Below are 16,456 nucleotides of genomic sequence, written 5' to 3'. Positions count from 1 at the left end.
GCAAATAAATTCAGGTGAAATAATCACGCATAGTTTTAATGATGCACTCCTCCCCCGATCATATTGTAACAACCATCATCGCCATGTGTATGTACTATTATGATTGTCTCTTCTCAAGTACAAAATCCACAAATAATTGATAAAAGATGCATATCTATCCTTAACTTACCATCATGATGTTATGGGACTATACAATTGAATGTTGTGAAATATACTTTATGGTTCAAATTCAATGATGAAATTTGATTGGTGTCCTGTGATGAAGATTTATACTACAACAAAAAATATTGTATCAACATGAAAGGGTAAATCCTACTATTCTTGTTCATATGTTCAACAATATATTGATGGAAACCCCTAAATAAATTAAGGTATTAGGAATAATCATTCCACCAATAGTTACAGTTACAATGGGGTTCCCAGGGTCCTCATACTTTGTAGGCACATTATTTCCTAATATTAAATTAGATTGTTTGCCAATAATGTGCACAGTAGGAGGGTCCTAAGATTTCCTAGATATGATCTGATTAGAAAAGGAAACATGTGCTTAAGCAACTATATGTGTAAAAAAAATAGCTCCCATAACCTTAACTAATCCAAATTGGTAAAGGAATTGAAATTTAATATTTTAACAACAATCTTCGACAGACCATCCAAACCTGAAAGAACCCATACATTAGTTTTATGATAAAAAGAAGCCTAAGACAATAGTTATAATGTCAAATTATAAGTAGGATTGGAATAAGAAAGCGACAAGTCAAAAGGACATACTTAGGTGAATAAGGGTTGTTACAGTAATAATATATGGTCCTATTGGTTAAAAAGGGATAAAATAAATAGGAAAATGAGTAGGAAAAAGATGCCAACTCTGTGACCCAACAATGTCCAAGCCTTATCACCCCTAAATTATATATAAGACATAAAAACTGTAGTCCCAAGCCCCTATAACCCTTAACACCTTCTAATTTTGACTCCTAACGTCTATTATCTAATATATCTTGTAACCATAACAACAATATCTCGAAAAGCATAACCTTATCACCTTTAACTCTTGAAATTTTACCATTATCACTAATAAACTCTCAGTCATAAAAATTATACTTATTAACTAGTAACATATATGATCCATTACCTAATTCAGTAACTCCTGTATTCCCTAACCCATAACCTATATGACATGTCCAAACCCTTTTCATTTTTAAACCTTAAACCAAACAACCCCTATCCGTAAATGCATATATCCTTTGAACTTGGCATTAATAAGAAAAATTCCTAAATTATTATATCCAATATAGATGATAACTACTACATTAATTTATAATCCTTAACACTTTGAAAACTCCTCACCCCTATAAATCCTCACCATATAACCCCTTAAAAAAACCATAACCCTTAACAAATAGCCCTAATAAACCCTAACACATAACTCAAAACCCCTAGTTTCTAACCTGCATAATCCTTAATATCTTTATCGCATAACCCCAAAGATATATAAATCCTAATAAACCCCATTGTGTGACCTTATAAACCTTATCCTTATCCCTTATAAACCCTAATAACTAACCCATGACCCTTAAACTCCATAATCACTAAATTTGAACCATAGAACCCATATATGGTAACAGATATAAAACATAACCCACGTCAATTTTCCCACTTTTAATTGCATCACCTATAAACCTTGTCATATCACCCCCAACACTTATAATTCTTGACCCATCAAACCCTTTTCACTAGTACTTTAACTTGTAATTAGCAATCTCTATAAATCAAGACGTATATAACCATTGAACCAAATAACATAATCCTTAAACATAACCCCTAATTCATAATTAATCATTGTAAGCCCTTACCTTAATAAAATTTAACCCTAATTGCTAGTACATGTAGGTTATATCACCCCTTACTCTTATTACTACTAGCCACTGACCCTTAAATCCCTTAACCATTATCACCCCTAAGTTATATCCTTTATATTTTCTAACTAGTAACCCCTAACATCTAACCCATAACCCTTGACATGTATAAATTTTATCCATTATAAGTCTTATCCCCAAACACTTAACCATAAAAACCCTCATTAGTGATCCATATTGTATCTTATCACCCTTAATCCCTTATCAATCCTAATTTCTAACCCTGAATCCCCAACCATTATGACCTCTAACGTCATCATGAGATCCATCCCTTATCACCATAGACGATGCATGCAACATATAACATATTGAATCCCTAATCTATATAAAATCTATCCTCTAGTGATTAACACCTCTACTTACTAATCCTATAACCGATAACCCATCTAATATTTAACTCTTGTAACTCCCAAACCATAACCTTTATGACTCATATTCATTAACTCACATAAGGTGACTTCTATAGCTAGTAACCTTAACAACCCCAAACATATAACACCTAACCCTTATAATCACTAACCACTTATATATACCTACTAATTATTCCCTTACCTTCACTAAACCTTAATTTAATATACTCTTTAACCAATAACTTGTTTATGCATAAACCCCCATGCCATTAACTTTGTAAACCATAAACTTTATAATTACTCACCCCCACTTAATTTGTAACACTTAATCCCTATAGTTCCTAATCACTTATATGTGTCATCTTTAATGCTTATTATATATAATTGTCATTCTTTAAAACCCCTATGACCCTTAATCCCCATCCAATTATTATAAGACCCAATAACCCATAAATTCTATATGCCAAATCCATATAACTTTGGTGCCTACCTTCCAACTAGTTATATAACCTATGACCCTCATAGCCCTTAAACCCTAATCTCCAATGATCCTAATTACAAAATACCATAACTTCTAAAACCCTTAATCTATAAATATTTTATTCACGCACTTATAAAATATCTAACATTTAACCCTCAATCATTATAACCTCTTATCCATATATATGATACCTAATTAACCCTTATTTTCCTTAATCCCTAATATGAAGTGAAACTAGAATCTAAAAATCTAAGCTTGATGCTAAACATGATGGAAATGAAAAACATGATGATGGTGACGATGATAATCAAGAATGATGTCCCTGAGCCTTAAAAACCTCTCATATTGTCAATACATGCACCTAGTCTAACCATGTCAAATTTCTACACATATAGAAACAATTTGAAAAATTTCAATGTTGGCCCCATTCACTGCTCACTGAGCAACATCGGTGGATGACATTGGTGATGGGAATGTTGGAAGATATTCCATAACATTTCAAGAGTGTTTTGAAAAATATTCCATGGATGGGAATGAGGAATGAAGACAATGATACTACATGATGAACGTTGATTCAAATGTTGATGATCTCAAAGATAAAGCAGAGATGTCACACATCCTTGATCTTGAAACCCTCACATAATGTCAAGACATGTGCCTAGTCTAACCATGTCACATTTTGACACATACAAGAATATTTTGAATAAATTTCAATGTTGGCCCCATTCATTGCTCACCATGCGGTTCAGTGGATGACATAGGTGATAAGCATGTTGGAAGACATTCCATGACATTTCAAGAGAGTTTCGACAAAGATACCTGTTGTGGCCAGCAACAACCCCCCTTTTAGTTTATTTTTATTACTAATACTAAATAAATGGGGACCCTTCTAAAAAAGTAAAAGGTAGCACCTATACTTCCCTTTAAATAAAACATACTATCATAAACTTAGGAAAACACCCACAAAACCCAAAAAACTTAAGTTTTATGATAAGTTTCGAATAAAATCGTTCTCTTAACAAAAATACATCGCATCGCAAAGGGTAATGAAGGACATCATATAAGCAAACTTCCAAAATTGTGAAAATGCGTGCAAGATCACACACCTTAAAGACCCATCACGCATCACAGCTTTCATATGCCACAAAGTATCACCTAAGGTAAAATATCCCGATTTAGCGATATGCAATAGGGCATCTCACAAATCGCATCTCACAGAAACATGAGGTGATGAATGATTGTTAATGAAACGGATTAGCGATATTGCGATTTGTGATATTGCAAAGCAAATCGTAAAATCGCTTTATCGCAAGTTTGCAGGGCTCATCATTTGTTAAAGTTTTTCTCGTAATCTGATACCAAGTTATGGGAATTAATGTCAATTTATGGTTTGTTGATGGTCATTGATAAGATAAGATTTAGATCTGATCAAAAGTTTGTTTCACATAGGGTGATATATTTTATATGATTTCAGAATTAAAAGCTGTCCTATCACCTTATCTCTTACTATTATTCTTTCCTTACTTATAAATTTGCAGAAGCAGAAAGCAGAATAATATACACAGCAATGTTCAAAGTGTAATGGGAAAGACGGCAAAAGCTCAGGTTGCTGAGGACAAAGAAATGACGCCCTTATACACAAACACCACCTGTAACAGAGATGCTGACATAACTACTTGGGAAGGCATGTACAGTCTGCTCCTCGAAGAAAGTCTAAGAGTTATGGAGATTAAAGCAACAACAGACTCATGTAGGTCATCCGAGGCATCAGTCATAGAACTTGCATGTTCGTTCTTGTACCGGATATCAGTAAGACCAAAGATTATTCCATACACAGAGATGGTTAAGTGGGTACTAGACAATGCTGATATAACAGACATACAATTCAAGTCTCGAGGCCAAGACCTCATTGGGTCATTCACTCCACAAGATTAAAGGTTTATGTATCATCTACTAGAACCACGAAAGAGGTGAAACTAGCACCTAGGAAGCCCGAATCAGGAAAAGGAGGCAGTTTCCGATGCCCGATTAGCGTTAAGCATCGCTGGAAAAAACCCCTCGAGAAGGAAAGCCTCAGAGTGCTCGGTTGCATGTAAGCCAGGAAAACCCTGGGGAAAATCTCTAAAGGCTAAAGGTGAGACCCATGCTCCAAAACCAGTGGTATTTATCGTGGATATCCTTGGGCTGGCTGAAACTTGGTAGGAATCAGAAGAAGGAAGGAAAGAAGGCGTGCTCAGAATCAATGAGTCCCACAAATAAATGTTCTTTAATAAGTGGGACACACAGATTAGGAAGGTATAACATGCAACAGAAGAAGCAGCTACAATGTCAAATAACGTCATTAACTGTGTCAATGAAAACCTGCATAGAGAAAACCTCATATCAGAGACCGCTCTAGGATTTCTCCCAAAGGCACAACAACTGCAGACAAGCTGGAGATAGAAATCTGAGGAAAAAGTAGAGTCCATCAAGAATTTAACCAAGTTGAATTGGGATTCCTATTGGCAGTACTTGGTTAAACCGCACAGTCAATGCATGACTCTCAAATGCCTTACGAACTCAGTCGAGAAGATAGCGCCAACACTTGCCAATTCTATTTTTGCAGGGCAACTAAAATAGGAGGCCGGCCAACCCACGCTCCTCAAACTGATGCTGCATGCTTGCGATCTCAAAGAACAGATACATAGATAGTTAATTTCCAAATTTAGCTTTAGTTTTAGTTTTGATTTATTTTTTCCTTAGATGAGGACAGTCATTTAAACATCCTCCTATATTTTTGTAATAAACTATTTTTAGTATTTAGTTAGTAGTATTTTAACCCCTCTCAGGCATTTAGAGAGGGGTCCTGAAATTTTTCAAAAACGTTACCTCAGAACATGCACTTCTGCACCCTCGAAGGAGGTTTTGATGAATGAATGGAATGAGATTTATTGATATCTGTGTTTAATATCTGCTACTGAAATGCACTTTTGTACTCTTAGTAGATGTTGAATTAGGAAGAGATAAATCTAGATATTGTTGAAGTTCATCAGTAGAACCTGTTATCAATGGTACTTTATAACTTAATGATTTATGCTTATGCGTTAAAGTGATATTTATGTTTAGCTATTTATATATGAGGGCTTGAATGTTTGAGTTATCATTTGGCACTTTTGTACGGTGGTGACTATTCTATTTATTCTTTAATGTATGAACGACTTATTACATGATATGCTTCTTACAATTGTTTCGACTAACTTTTTATACGAAACAATTTATTTTTATCGAATTCTTTTCTCGTAGCAATTGAATGATGTTTATTACCAATTGTTGTTAGAAATTATTTTAGATCGCGTAGCTGAAAAGTTAAATCCTAGGTTGGTTTTAGAATTAGATATTTCTGTTCATTAGAGTACAATTGCATGTTTTAAATTAGACTTGTATTAAAAGAATTTTACTTAGAAATCATTAGAAAAGGAAATATCAATTCTCATCACACACACACAAATTGGGAAATTGGTCCCATTATCCCCAGTCGGACCTGCTATCCCAAACGGAAAATGAGCTGCTTTCAAGGTCCGGACCTGGTGGGTATCCCCCTTGCTGTAGACCCTATTTTCAGGGCTTCAACATATTTGGTGCTAGAAGGAGGGCCCCGAACTGTGAATGGCTAGTAAATCGAAATCTAAATACAATTCTCAGAGTAAATCATCCTCAAAATCTCCCGCGACTTCTCCAACACACTTCAAATCTTTAAATCTTGAGCGAGAAGTCGATAAAACAACAACCACTGCCACAAACCCAAACATTTCAGAGAAATCCATTGTTGAACCTCCTGAAGTTGAGTCTTTGATTCATAAACTTCAAGGATTTTCCATATCACCACAAAAGTCTGAAATATCTTAAGGTAGTGTGACTTCACAATACAATCCTTCTCATCCTCTTACCAGACCGCAGAGTGAAAAATTTGGCATCGAACTAACTAAGTTACCTCTACCTAAAAGGAAAAGAGCAAGGAAGTCACCTAAAGGGTCTGATAGTGAGACTCTTTCATCATCATCATCCATTTCAACTTCTCTACTGCGAAGTTAACCATCCACCCCTCCACTTCAAATTGTTGTCCATCAGAGTACTGGAACTTCAACATCTGCTTCTCAATCATCTGGAACTTTAATATCCTCATCCCAACCATAAAGAAATTCGTATGTGCTTTCCTCTATTAGTAATTTAGTGATGGCCCAAAGCCCATGGAATAATCCAGGGGCAGTCTTAATGCCTGCACCCTTGAGTCAAATACCATCCCATCCTGAAAAATGGTTGCCCAAGTTTAATCATGAAGTAGGCATGCTAGCAGAAGAACACATAAACAACTTTATGTTATCGATAAATTTAAATGGTGTTGCTAATGAAGATGATGTTGTCTGGCTCTTCCCTTATACTTTACAAGGAGCAGCCAGATCTTGGTATTTTTCATTACCATCAAGTTCCATCACTAGTTGGGACATTTTCCAAGAGCAATTCTTGACCAATTTTGGTGATGATAGATCTACGGCCAAACTGATCAATGATCTATCGAATCTAAAGATTGAATCGAGAGAACCTATCAAAGATTTTAATTCGCGTTTCAATAAGCTTTTGAACAAAATTCCGACCGCTTCTAAGCCTAGCGAAGAAGTTCGAAGTGAATGGTACATATGTTCTTTACCATAAGACATAGTGATCTTCGTTGATAGGGATACCAAGACAACATTGGCTGAAAACATGAACGGAGTGATAGCGGTAGAGAAACGTATCTTAGCTTTAGAAAAGAAAAATGCTATCAATGAAAGAAAATCTAAGAAGGTTACTTTTAGAGATGATCCTAAGAAAAAGAAATCAAAAGACCCATTTGATTTAGAAGGATTGCAGAAAGTTCTAAAAACCATTCTAACGAAATGGTTGACATTAAGAGACAAGTAGCAGAGACTTCTTCTAAAAAGCCCTACAAGCCTTATAGAAAAAATCCTTCTGTTGGAAATAATACTGAGAGGGGGGGGGGGGGGGGTGAAATAGTATTATCAAATCAATAATTTTTTTTCATTTCCATACTTTAGATACATATACGCTACTTCAGTTAATGGAACCCGTGTGTATACGCAACTGTGTCTAATGCAACTAGTGTATATCTAGAATACTTGTGATTCAGTTAATCCATTAAATGTTGATCTTTAGTTAGTGCATCAGAACTTCATTAACCATATGAACAGTAAGCAGGTATCATAAAACATAATAGATCATCACACACAAGAAGCACACATGAATACCATGATATAAGGTGGAAACCCAATGTGGGTGAAAACCACCTGCTGCAAGTTGTCTCTATCTTCTTTTAATAAGAAACTTTTTGCAATAGTTCTATACTGGAGTAGTCTTATACCAGTACGCAGGCTTCTACATACAGAAGGCTACAACCTTCTCTCGTTCTCCAAACTCTCCTGGAAGGGAGCTACAAACCCCTTAGCTCTTGTACTAGCCGATCCATTTACTAGTACGTAGGTGCCAACCTACTGAAATGCTCCAATCTTTACTCATTTTCCAGCTTCTACTGGAAGGGAGCTACCACCGCCTTAGCTCTTGTACTAGGTGATGTACTAGTATGTAGGTGCTGACCTACAGAAGGCTACAACCTTCTCTTTCTTCCTCTAGGTACCACATTTCATAAATTTTTAGACTAGATACTCCTGAAGCACAACACCATAATCTAAAGGCCACGTTACATCCAATTTTCATACTGGAACCATCAATATCATTGAAGCACAAAATCAAGCAACATCAATCTCTGAATGACTGAAACACTGAAACCTTGTCAACAACACAGTCACCAGAACACAGAGAAAACAACAGAACTTTGCAATAACAATAAGACCCAACTGCAACTTCAAATATCATACTTCATAATGTACACGCTACTACGATGAAACAAACCTGCGTACATACGCGCTTTTACCAAAGATAAGCCACGTACACATCTGCAAATATTAACTCAAAGCTTTGCAGCTATTCCAGACATAAGTCATACCAAAATTGTAACATTTATAGAACATTACATGCATCAGTATACAAATCTAGAATAAGCATAATCAACCATATAGAGATAGTTCATTTCAAACCATTTGATCCCGATCTATCCTTAGATCTTGTTCTCCATCAACCGGTGAGATTCCTCCTTAGCTCAGATCAAGAAATGCATCATAAACCCATAACTTGCATACTGGTTCTCATACTTCATCATATATTCAAGACTTTCTCAATACCTTTGCCTAATGATCTTCTTCTCCTTTTATAGTCTTAGGCTTTTCTCAATACTATGATCCAAAACCATAAATAATGAATACCATGGACCCAATACTTTGGATCAACACTTCAGATGAGATACCATGGTCCAAAACTATAGGTTCAAATACTAAGGACTAAATACCACAGACCAAACATAAGTTCTCCCACATGTACGTGCTTTTCATTTCGTGAAAGTGCGTGTATACGCATACGCGTCTTTGGAACATCTAACCCACGTGTATATGCGGTTTGGTCATGATGAACCTGCGTATATATATTTTTCTCTCTTCATTCTTGTAGTCTGATCATCAATTCCTTGCTACTGACCTGCTGCACTATGATCTTTCATCTGTGTGATTTGCCATCAAGGAAAAAACTTGTCTCATAATGCCAACAATCTCCCCCTTTGGACTTGATGGCAAAGCTAACTTGTCATATTGAGAACTATCATCCTGTCACATCTGATATCTCTTCTGTAGAACCATCTAGTTATATATTGTTCTTCTATGGGTGGGTTTCCATCAAGTACAACACATGCATCACAATGCCAACAATCTCCCCCTTTGGACTTGATGGCAACAACACCAAATCACTCTCCCCCTTTGACATCAAGGGAAAAGGGTGGACCAAGATATTCTCTTTCCTTAATAAACATTTTGCTGTCCATACTCCCCTTGAGTACCTGCTGAAATTTCTGAATGTGCTCCCCCTTTGTATATGCCAAGGTGTACCAATCTATCCATGCTCCCTCTAAGTAGATGCTGAAAGCTCTGCTCTTGCTGAAGTGTGATGTTCATGCTCCCCCTGACTATAAGCAAGGTCTGCAAAAAGATTTTCTACAAGAAAGAACATGACTTTATACATCATAAGTGACCTTCCTAGCACCAAAGACTCATACATACATCCATCTCCAAACCAAGTGGGGATATACCAGAATTGACTCATCTATCCAACCAAGTGGGGATACACCAGAAGTTTACATATGAAAAATAAGTACATTACAATATTCATCCCAGGCATAGTGGGGAAAGAACATAGGACGTTACATGGCCTTGATAAGAAAAGATATACTTGAAATAGAGACGAAATATTTAAAACAATTCTATGAGAGTCTTCAGCAACATCTGTCAATCATCATTCATATCGGCAACCATGTTCTCCTTCTGCACCTGTTCCACCTGAAATTGAGGCGATATATAAGCGGCTGTATCCGCAGAAATAGGTGTATATACATGGATGTTCTTCATAAAACTCGCGTACAATCACTTCCAGATCACCAACCTATAAATGTTCTGTAACAAGGTATTTTTGCATATATATATCAACTCATCCTTTTGAACGTCATCATAAAATTATTCACATTATATCATATGTTAAAAACACCATAGTCATATCATCAAGATATGCATGATCTTATATACCATCCATGTAACGTTACACGGGAATATCCCTTATCTGAGAATCATCAATCAACATATGTGAGTATCAACCTATCATCATATAGGTAAGAACTCATCATCATCATATCTCTAACAATGCAACTCCATGTATCCAACACTAGAGCTCAAGACTTCTTGATATCATCAACAGCCACAATCCTCATCCATGTGAGTGCCAAGAACTATAGGAATCCTGCATCATAGCTGTATTATATGATCTTTATGCATATGACAATAGTAGCATATGAGTGGCCCGTCACCAAGTACTTTGTACTTCTCCTTATCCTTATGAAGATCACCATGTAAGCACCATATATGCATCATCAAAGAATCCACCACAAATCTGAATTAAATACCAACTATGTACCCTAAGAATCATATCAGATGGACAACAAGATATATCATTTAGCCATACAAGCATCATCACCAAGGACTACTAACCATAATGCCAACAATGCATTATTAAAAGTATATGCTCCCCCTGAACCTGTGCCATCTGTTCACTGTCAGATCTGATCATGCATATATCAGCAAGAAGTATCAAGGCATCATCATCATGAAACACTTTAAAACATCTTACAAGTATCAAGACATTTCCACACATCATCAGAAGAATGTAACCATTATGGATTGAATCATATCATACCCTTTCTCCTGAGCATGTCCCACTGCTTTTCCTTAAACTATCATATACGCGACTGCGCAGTAACTAACTCGCGTATATACATGACTTCCCTTTATGCAACTTGCGTATGAGATTTAGGAAACTGAAGTTTTACACTTTCAGCTCCCTCTGAGTCTGTCATGTCTGTATATTGTGTTGTGCCACATCTTTCTGACTGTACTTCCTTCTTCTTCCATATCTTCAAGTGTGATGATGTTTTCTCCTTTCGGTGTGGTGCTCGTACCTTGTTCCTACATTCCTTTGCTATATTTCCAAGCTTGTTACATGCATAACATCATATTCCTTCTGTACCAATCAACAACTTTGTGACCAAACATATTGCAAGAAAAACAATATCCCTTAAAGTACCTGAAACATGATGTTCTTTCTGTGTGATGATCTTGAACCATTCTTCTTCTGCATCTAGCTGCAACATGTCCAAGATTATGACATACATAACATTCAACATTATTCATCAGAGGAGTAAAAGATTTTCTTTGAAGAATTTCTTTCCCTGGCTGTTGATGGGGTTGACCTCTCATCTCCTTCTTGAGCATTTCAGATTTTGCATTAGATTCCCTTGTCTTATTTGGTAAAATAGATTCTCCTTCAATAGATTCATGAAAACCAAGACCAGTTTTGATAGCAGGAGACCTTTGACTACTAAGAATATCATCCAAGATCTTAGTACTATCTTGAAAACGTAAGACCTTATCTTTTTCTTCTAATTTATCTTTTAGAATATTTACCTCAACCTGATGTTGCTCTTCCTTTTCAAGATACAGGTTCTTCATGTTTTCTTCAACATTTCTTCCTTCTTCCAACTGATGTCTTAGATCAAGAACTTCATTCTCTTGTTTTTCATGAGCTTGGAGTAGTTCTTTATTATGCTTCTTTGATTCTTCAAGATCTTCCTTTAGCGAGAGGATCTAGCTTCAAGCCTTTCATAGTAACTGGATCTATCTCTGAGTTTCTTGATTGTTGTTCTCCTTTCGTTGACTTCATTTCTTAATTATGTCACTTCATCCTGCGATTTTTGACATTGAACTACCTTGTCCTTTAATACCTTCCTTACCTTGTTTCCTTCCTCTAGTTGAACTTTTAGCTTGGTAGCTTCTTCTTTGAAGGCACATTCCCTTTTATTCAATAGATCTTGTTGATCTCTAATTTTTTCTGTAAGCCTTTTAAATTCTGCCTCTATTTGATATCTTTCTTGCTCACCCATAAGATAAATTTCAGTTGTTTCGTTATCACTTTCATCATCTTCAAATGTATAGATAACTGTATCACCAGAGGATAACAAATTCATACCTGATAGTTCATCATCATTCTAAAGTGATTCTGAATCTGAAGTGCTTCTTCCACATATTCCCCAATCGATACTCCCACTGTCATAGCTCTTCTGAGATGTCTTCTTTATCTTAGGTGCTTTCTTCTTAAGCTTCTTTCCCATTGTTCCACGGAACTCCTTCAAGCGATCAAGCTTCTACCAAAGGACCTGCTCTGATACCAATTGTTGGAAATAATACTGAGAGGGGGGGGTGAATCAGTATTATCAAATCAATAAACTTTTTCATTTCCATACTTTAGATACATATACACTACTTTAGTTAATGGAACCCGCGTGTATACGCAACTGTGCCTAATGCAACTAACGTATATCCAGAATACTTGTGATTCCATTAATCCATTAAATGTTGATCTTTAGTTAGTGAATCAGAACTTCATTAACCATATGAACAGTAAGCAGGTGCAGTAAAACATAACAGATCATCACACACAAGAAGCACACATGAACACCATGATATAAGGTGGAAACCCAATGAGGGGGAAAACCACCTGCTGCAAGTTGTCTCTATCTTCTTTTAATAAGAAATTTTTTACAATAGTTATGTACTGGCACAGTCTTATACCAGTACGCAGGCTTCTACTTGCATAAGGCTACAACCTTCTCTTATTCTCCAAACTCTCCTGGAAGGGAGCTACAACCCCCTTAGCTCTTGTCCTAGCCGATCCATTTACTAGTACATAGGTGTCGACCTACTAAAATGCTCCAATATTTACTCGTTTGCCAGCTACTACTGGAAGGGAGCTACCACCCCATTAGCTCTTGTCCTAGCTGATGTACTAGTACATAGGTGCCAACCTACAAGAGGCTACAACCTTCTCTTTCTTCCTCCGGGTACCACGTTTCATAAATTTTCAGACTGGATACTCCTGAAGCACAACACCATAATATGAAGGCCATGTTTCATCCAATTTTCATACTGGACCCATCAATATCATTGAAGCACAAAATCAATGAATACTAGCATCATCAATCTTTGAATGACTGAAACATTGAAACCATGTCAACAACACAGTCACCATAACACAGATCAAACAACAGACTCTGCAATAACATCAGACCCAACTGCAACTTCAAATATCATACTTCATAATGTATACGCTACTACGATGAAACAAACCCGCATACATACGTGCTTTTACCAAAGCTAACCCGCGTACACATCTGCAAATATTAACTTAGAGCTTTGCAGTTGTTCCAGAAATTAGTCATACCCAAATCATAACATTTACAGAACATTACATGTATCAGTATACAGATCTAGAATAAGCATAATCAACCATATAGAGATAGTTCATTTCAAACCATTTGATCCCGATCTATCCTTAGATCTTGTTCTCCATCAACCGGTGAGATTCCTCCTTAGCTCAGATCAAGCAATGCATCATAAACCCATAACCTGCATACTGGATCTCATACTTCATCAGATATTCAAGACTTTCTCAATACCTTTGCCTAATGATCTTCTTCTCCTTTTATAGTCTTAGGCTTTTCTCAATACTATGATCCAAAACCATAAATAATCAATACCATGGACCCAATACTTGGGATCAACACTTCAGACGAGATACCATGGTCCAAAACCATAGGTTCAAATACCAAGGACTAAATACCACGGACCAAACATAAGTTCTCCCACATATGCACGCTTTTCCTTTCCTGAAAGTGCGTGTATACGCATACGCGTCTTTGGAACGTCTAACCCGCATGTATATGCGGCTTGGTCACAATGAACCTGCGTACATATATTTTTCCCTCTTCATTTTGGTAGTCTGATCATCAATTCCTTGCTACTGACCTACTGCACTATGATCTGTCATCTGTGTGATTTGCCATCAAGGACAACACTTGTCTCGTAATGCCAACAATCTTCCCCTTTGGACTTGATGGCAAAGCTAACTTGTCATACTGAGAACTATCATCCTGTCACATCTGATATCTCTTCTGTAGAACCATATAGTTATATATTTTTCTTCTACGGGTGGGTTTCCATCAAGTAAAACACATGCATCATAATGCCAACACCTTCAACTGATTCAAAGCCGCCCAATGCTATAACAAATGCAGAATCAGAAGGAGAAGAAGAAGAAGTTTCTAATGAGGAACCTACTGATGAAGATGAAGTTGTTGAAGTACAGGTAATGTGGGACTTCATTCTTCCAGATGAAGAGGATCAAGAGGCACCACTAGTCAGTAACAAAAGTAGAAATCAACTCGATCCTTCACAACCTAGTCCTAAATAGAAGAGCGCAAGCTTGACATCCAAAGATAAAGTCACAGGTAAGAAATCATCACCAAAAGTGACTCAAATAGGTCCAGTCCAATCCGATTCACCAACTCAATCTAAAACACTGATTGTTTCTGATGAGATGGAGTATAATATCGTCGAAGACATGAAGATGAATAGGGCTACATTACTTTTCATGAATTGAGCAAATTGAAACATCAACAAAAGCTACTTTTCAAAGAGTTACATGCAATACCTGTTGCACCTCTACTCGTCATTGTAATCTCGCAAGCTTCTCACGAGATGGGAAGACCTCCAACTAATATGGCAAATAAAGTTGATCCAAATGATATTGATTTAATTTGAGGTAGGTCAAAATCCCATACTCCTCCATTCCTTCTGAATTACGAAATTTTCAATAAAAACTTGCATAATTGTTTGATAAATTCAGGAGCTTCATCTAATATTTTCCCTAAAACAATATGTGCAAAGTTAAATGACCAACCCCAAAAATCTACAGTACGCATGGTTCAGCTGGACCGATCGCAGGTTGAAGTAATCGGTGAACTAAATCAAGTTACCATAAGGTTGTCATCTAATCCAAAGGTATGTCAAGTCATTGATATTCTAGTTGCAGACATTCCCAAATTTTATGACTTAATTCTTAATAGGGATTGGTCTAAAAAGCTTCATGGATACTTTGCGACCGACTGGTCACATATGTGGCTTCCTTACAATGGTAAACCAAATTAGATAAATGTTGAGCGAGAAAGACACCAAAGATACATAGTGACGGAATTGGAAGGAGAAAATGAACCTGCAGCATACAACAACAATATAATTGGTAACTATTCTATTGACTCTTTCCTAGGAAATTTTAATACTCAAACTTCACCTTACTTAGAACATTTTGTTCTATCTCAAGTAGAAAACTTTTCTCAAACAGATAGTTCTAAATGTTTTAATTATATAGATAGTCCTGTAAATAAATCTTTATTTAGGAAATTATTTTTTGATGGTTCTAAGTCTAATGATGGAGTAGGAGCAGGATGTGTATTAGTTAGTCCAAAGGGAAACAAAACTACGCTAACATGTAGACTCGAGTTTGATTGCACAAACAACACTGTAGAATACAAAGCTTTAGTCGAAGGACTGTACAAGGAAATTGGATTAGATATCAAGTATCTACAAGTCTTCGGAGACTCTGAGATTGCTATTAAACAGGTACAAAATAAAATACATTGTCTATCAGGTCATTTAAAACATTATCAATCTTTAGTGCAAGATCTAACTGAACATTTTATAGAATTTAATATTTCACCTATTCCCAGACTCCAAAATGCTAGTGCTGACATCTTGGAAAACGTAGCTTCCAAGCTCATCCCCTCATAAGACTATAGCCTAGACAGATTCTCAATCGAATTGATCTTTAGATCCTCCATCCCTAATAATGTTACAAACTGGAGATTTTAAAACGATGATCCTGATATTGTAAGTTTCCTGACATTTGAAGGATCTTACACTAATTAGATAATTGATGAGGACCAACATGACAAATAGTTACAACAAGAAATCACTAATAATGCTATACCAAAATCTGTAGTTAAGTTGGAAGACCTATACGATTTGAAAGACCAATTTAAGAGATCTACTAATTCAAAACTTCAGAGTTCAACTCTGAACTATGAATTAGTAAATCTAGGAACGAATACCAAGCCACAGAATATCAACCTAGGT

This window comes from Pinus tabuliformis, chromosome 7, assembly GCF_031772625.1.
Source record: "Pinus tabuliformis cultivar Carrire ecotype Pingquan chromosome 7, CPIR1, whole genome shotgun sequence".
NCBI classification, from domain to species: domain Eukaryota; kingdom Viridiplantae; phylum Streptophyta; class Pinopsida; order Pinales; family Pinaceae; genus Pinus; species Pinus tabuliformis.
Note: the sequence above shows the minus strand (reverse complement) of the source record.